The 6,306-nt window shown below is 42.8% G+C and overlaps 1 non-coding gene across 1 annotated transcript; it reads right to left on the bottom strand.

Annotated features, from left to right (window-relative positions):
- Positions 1 to 5,520: 5,520 nt before the first annotated feature.
- Positions 5,521 to 5,627, bottom strand: LOC118485294. The gene has a single exon (XR_004875598.1). It is a non-coding gene; the product is annotated as a small nucleolar RNA R71 (small nucleolar RNA).
- Positions 5,628 to 6,306: the final 679 nt, after the last annotated feature.

Here is a 6,306-nt window from a genome sequence, read left to right as displayed (position 1 = left end):
ATGAATGCGCCATCAAGTATCATCCAGGCAAGGCCAATGTTGTGGCTGATGCCCTCAGTCGGAAAGACACTCTACCTAAGCGCGTGCGAGCGCTACAGCTTACTATTCAGTCCAGTCTTCCTGCACAGATACGAACTGCTCAGTTGGAAGCACTGAAACCCGAAAACGTCAAAGCTGAAGCCTTACGCGGCTCAAGGCAACGCATGGAACAAAAGGAAGACGGCGCCTACTATGTAACGGGGCGTATTTGGGTCCCACTTTATGGCGGTTTACGCGAACTTATAATGGATGAAGCTCACAAGTCTCGCTATTCAGTACATCCAGGGTCGGATAAAATGTATCACGACATCAGCACTACTTATTGGTGGCCTAGTATGAAGGCTCACATCGCTACGTACGTTGGAAAATGCTTAACCTGTGCGAGAGTCAAGGTTGAATATCAGAAACCATCTGGTCTACTTCAGCAGCCTAAGATACCGCAATGGAAATGGGAAGAAATTTCCATGGATTTTGTTACAGGCCTACCTAGATCTCAGCGTGGGAACGATACAATATGGGTCATAGTTGATCGACTCACCAAGTCTGCACACTTCCTGCCGATCAAGGAAACGGACAAGTTCTCCACTCTCGCAGACGTCTATCTTAAAGAAGTTGTTTCGAGGCACGGAGTGCCCACCTCTATTATTTCGGATCGCGATGCACGATTCACGTCAGAGCTTTGGCAAGCGATGCACAAATCCTTCGGCTCACGATTAGACATGAGCACAGCATATCATCCTCAGACGGATGGGCAGTCTGAGCGAACTATCCAAACTCTAGAAGACATGCTTCGAGCGTGTGTCATCGATTTCGGCAACGGCTGGGAAAAGCACCTCCCTTTAGTGGAGTTTTCATACAATAACAGTTACCACACCAGCATTCAAGCCGCTCCATTTGAGGCATTGTACGGACGTAAATGCCGGTCACCTCTCTGTTGGGCAGAGGTGGGGGATAGTCAAATTACGGGTCCAGAGATTGTAGTGGACGCCACAGAAAAGATTGCGCAGATACGACAACGCATGGCGGCAGCACGCGACCGTCAGAAAGCCTACGCGGACAAGCGTAGAAAGCCATTGGAATTTGAGGTCGGGGATCGTGTTTTATTGAAAGTTTCACCCTGGAAGGGTGTGGTTCGATTTGGTAAAAGAGGCAAACTGAATCCGCGGTACGTCGGACCATTCGAAATCTTAGAAAAGATTGGCAAAGTAGCCTACAGATTAAATCTACCAGCTGAACTCGGTGCAGTTCACAATGTATTTCACGTGTCGAATCTGAAGAAATGCCTATCAGATGAGACCCTTATAGTTCCTTTTAAGGAACTCACTATCGACGAGCGGTTGCAGTTCGTCGAGGAACCAGTTGAAATCACGGACCGGGATGTTAAGGTCCTCAAACACAAGAGAATCCCTCTTGTTCGAGTTCGTTGGAACTCCCAGCGTGGCCCAGAGTATACCTGGGAACGCGAAGACCAGATGAAAGAAAAGTACCCCCAGCTATTCGAAACCAATGCATCCACTTCTGAGGCTGAAGCTACTACTACTGAATTTCGGGACGAAATTCCAAATCAACGGGGGGATGATGTGACACCCCAGGAAAACCAGTGAACGATGTGACTTACCTTACCTAGCTTCCTCAGTGAGTGCGTACCAAATTTCGGGACGAAATTTCTTTTAAGTTGGGGATAATGTGACAACTCGAATTTTCAAGATTCTATGTCGTATTTATTGCACGTTCATGTAATTGCATAATTGATTTCCATGGGATTAGATATGTTTTGGTTGTTTGATTGTGCATAGTTGTTTGTTATTTGTGAAACTTGTCAAATGTGTAAACTTGGTGGTGGAACTATGAAATAGTTATGAGATGGTGTACTATTGTAAATTATATTAGTTAGGGGTGTAGAGAGCCATTAGTGAACTTGATTATACTTAACCCTAATCCCCTTTTCACTAATCACTTTCACCAAAACCAAAGCACGTACTCTCATTTCCTTGGCTCTCTAGCAATCATCACCAAATCATTTGGCACAAGAAAATCATCAATCTTGATTACTCTCTCTTTAGGATCATCACAAGGTAATTGTTTAATCATTGTTGTGATTAATTGTTGATTGTTTATTGAATTCTTGATTCTTGTGTTCATGGAAAAACCCTAGCTTCTCATGTAATATTCTGTGATTTAATCCTGGATAGTTGAGATTACAATGATGATTAGATGCATGCTTGATAGGTATCATGGTGATAATTGTGTGGTTTAACAATCGATTGAATGGTCTTGTTGCCTGCCGTCATATGATTAGATTTAGGGTTTGTTGAATGATATACGTAACTGTTGTAATCCTGTCGTATTGATCATTTGAATGTACGTTGTTGTTAGTCAGAGTTTAAATAAATTCATCATGCCCGAGTTTAATTGGACCACTTTGGGTCCGAGTTTAAATAAAATTGACCTTGTCCGAATATATTGAATGGACTTGGACCGAACATAATAGGCATTACCTTGATCCGAGTATAATTAACTTACAATGGTCCGAGTATAATTGACTTTCAATGGTCCGAGTATAATTGATGTATGTTGTCCGAGTATAATTGATGTATGTTGTCCGAGTATAATTGATGAATGTTGGTCCGAGTATAATTGTTAAATGATCGGTCCGAGTATAATCTTTAAATGTTGTCCGAGTATGATTGTTGAATATTGGTCCGAGTTTAATGTTACCTATGTTGGTCCGAACTTAATGATAATTGCTTGGTCCGAGTTTATTGGATCATCCTTGGACCGAGTTTAATGGATGTTGTGTGTCCGAGTTTAATGAAATCAACATGGTCCGAGTTTAATATGAGGACATTGGGCCGAGTTTAATGAATGTATCAAGGGTCCGAGCTTGTGTGTGCATGATGTGTGTAAAATGCAACATATAAAACACATCATTTAAGGCATAAAACTAACCCTTTTTAAGTACTAATGTTGGAAAAAGAGTGTTTTTGTCTTCCTTTTGTATTTTCAGGATGAAATGAGCTCAAAATCACAAAAGAAGCAAAAAGACTACTAAATCTACCATAAATACAAGAAAAGGAACAAAAGTGAACTGCCCGGACCCTCAACGGCACCTCCCAAGACAAAGAGAAGAGAACAGAGCCTGAACACGCCCCGTGTCCAGCGAACACGGGGGCGTGCCCAGGAAGCAGCAGAAAAGACAAACCAGTAGAAGCTTCCATTGCTCACCACGGGGCCGTGCCCAGCGGACACGGGGGCGTGTTGAAAGTACAGCAGGCGCATTAATTGTAATTCGCAATTACAATTAATGAAGAGAGAGAATGTCAGACGGGCACGGGGCCGTGTTCAGCGAACACGGGGCCGTGTCCAGCGTTCTGTTCAGCCTATAAATAGAGGAGCTTGGCTTCATTCTCTCTCATCCCTTGGCACACCACCTCTCTCACACTTCATCCACCACCCACCACCACCATAACACCATCATCCACCACCATCACCCATTGTCCATCATAGAGTGTGTGAGTCGTCTCGGGATCCAAGATTGATCGTAAGAGTTCTTGACAATCAAGGCCATGTTTGCCTAAGTCTCTTACATCACTTGGTGAAGACAAGTGTTTAGTATAATACTTTTTATTTTTAATCTTTTGCACTTTTTATTTGGTTTTGTATTAATGACTTTAATAACTAGTTACTTATGTTGAAGGTGATCTTTCCTTATCGTTTGTCCGTGGTGTCTTGGCATTATTTTACTGTCTATATAAAATAAAAGATTTTCACCATTCATATCTCCACGGTCTATATGGAGGTATGTTGGCTACCTGGTCGGGGGTTAAGGGAACGGTTTGGTAAGGGTCTTGCCCTTGTTCAGCGTTTAGAGGTCCTGCTTGGGACCTGGGTCAAATTTAGTAGGATCTCCTTCAATGCCCATAGGTATTGGATGGCGGGGATCCAAACTCTTTGACCCCCTCATAAGCTAACTACTATTAATACTATAACCCGGCTATTTAGGACTGTATCCCTGCTGACTCAGACTACTTAGCCGAGGGTAACGTCGCCGCCAAAAGCGGGGCCTACCATAATTTGCATTAATAACTTAATTCATTATCTTTCAATAATCCAACCCTTTAGGATTGTATCCTTGCTGACTCAAACTACTGGGTTGAGGGTAACGTCACCTCCGAAAAAGGGGCCTACTACAATAACTAAGATAATCTCTTAAACAAGTGCAAAAGTGCGAAAATAATCAAAGGTTATACTAATACATTTGTCGGATCCAAGTGATTCATCTTGTCTATCTGTTTTTATTTTATTTTATTTTTCAGCATTTAGTTAGTTTTTATTTTTCTTAGTTTAAAACATTTTTCTAACTTTTTGATTTGATTAGACGTTGAGGATAAACCGGTATTAAAAGCTCTTGTGTCCTTGGACGACCTCGGTATCTTACCAACACTATACTACGTCCACGATGGGTGCACTTGCCCATATGTGTGTTTAGTGTTAGTGAATATCGTGTTTTATAAATTTAAAACTTGGCTAAAAGTGTAAAAAGGGCTTAAAAATATATCTAAAATTATATTACACTACACGCACATCAAGTTTTTGGCGCCGTTGCCGGGGACACAAGGATTTTAAGAAAGTTGTGAATCAACGGCCTAATCATCTTTTTATTTTTCTTTAATTTTTAGGATTTTTGTTAGATTTTTCAGCTTCTGCAGAGCTCAGCACGGGGCCGTGCCTGGTCGGACACGGGCCGTGCTCAGCAACAATACTGGCAGTTCTTGTTTTTCAAGTTAACAGAAGGCTGACCACGGGGCCGTGTCGGTGCAACACGGGGCCGTGTCCAACTTCCAGTAACTGGGATCTGAAAAACAACCACTGTAACTCCGACCACGGGGCCGTGTTCGCTGGACACGGGGCCGTGGTGAACCTTCTGACCAACGTTCTTTTCTGTTTTTATTGCAGGACTTGGAACCCGACGCCAACCTCACGTAGTGTATGAGCTCCAGTTCCAATAAAGACATAAAGGAACCATTAGAAGAACCCGAACGCTTTCTCAGAAAAAGGTTAAAAGCCAAAAATCAAGAGAAAGTTTCGGGTGACCCAACCCCAATGGCGGACCAACGTACTCTCATGGATTACTTACGGCCCACCGTAGGTAATCTCGGCGCCGCTATCAATGCCCCGAATGTCGAAGCCAATAACTTCGAACTTCGACCGCACTTGATACAAATGCTCCAAAACTCCGCAACCTTTCACGGGCTCGCGGACGAGGATCCCCATCTACATATAACTAATTTCTTAGAAATATGTGATACATTTCGGATCAATGGAGCATCAAACGACGCCATCCGCCTTCGTATGTTTCCATTCTCACTGAAAGACCGAGCGAAAGCTTGGCTCAACACCCTCCCAGCTGGATCGGTAAACACCTGGGATGAACTAGCCCAAAAATTTCTATATAAGTATTTCCCTCCTTCTAAAACTGCTAAATTAATGGCTGAAATTAACACATACTCACAAGAGGACGGGGAATCCTTATATGAAACTTGGGAAAGGTTCAAGGAGCTATTACGCAAATGTCCCCATCACGGCCTCGCAATATGGCAACAAGTATCCACTTTCTACAATGGGTTGTTGCCACATACTAGGCAGACACTTGATTCTAGCTCCGGGGGACTTTTAGGTAATCGACGCCCACATGAAATATATAATCAAATTGAGGAAATTGCTCAAACCAATTTTCAATGGCACACTCCCCGGGGAAATAAAACTATTGCCCCGGGCGCCCATAAGGTAGACGAAAACACCTCTTTACAAGCCCAAATCGAGGCCCTTTCTTCAAAAATAAAAAAATTAAAAATGACAAAAACAGTCTCGGTCATGGCTTGTGAGGGGTGTGGTGGGTCACATGAAAATTGGAGTTGCATGAAAGAAACGGACGATCAACAAGAAATGGTAAACTACATTGATAATAGACCTAGGCCGTCGGGTCCTCCAACGGGGACCTACAACCAAGGATGGCGAAACCACCCAAACCTTGGTTGGAGGGAGCCCGGCAATAGTAGTAACCAACAACCACAACGAACAAACTTTCAGCAATCAAGAAATGAATCACAAAATTTCACTCAACAACAAAGTGGGAGAGAAAGGCTCGAAGATACTATATCTCGCCTCGTCTCTGACACTGATAAGAAAAATTCGGAAAGATTCCTACAATTAGAATCAAACTTTAGGAATCAACAAGCTAGCATTCAAAATATAGAAAAACAAATA

This window comes from Helianthus annuus, chromosome 12 (genome assembly GCF_002127325.2).
Source record: "Helianthus annuus cultivar XRQ/B chromosome 12, HanXRQr2.0-SUNRISE, whole genome shotgun sequence".
NCBI lineage: Eukaryota > Viridiplantae > Streptophyta > Magnoliopsida > Asterales > Asteraceae > Helianthus > Helianthus annuus.
The sequence above is the reverse complement of the archived record's forward strand: the minus strand, read 5'-3'. Positions and strand labels throughout refer to the sequence as shown.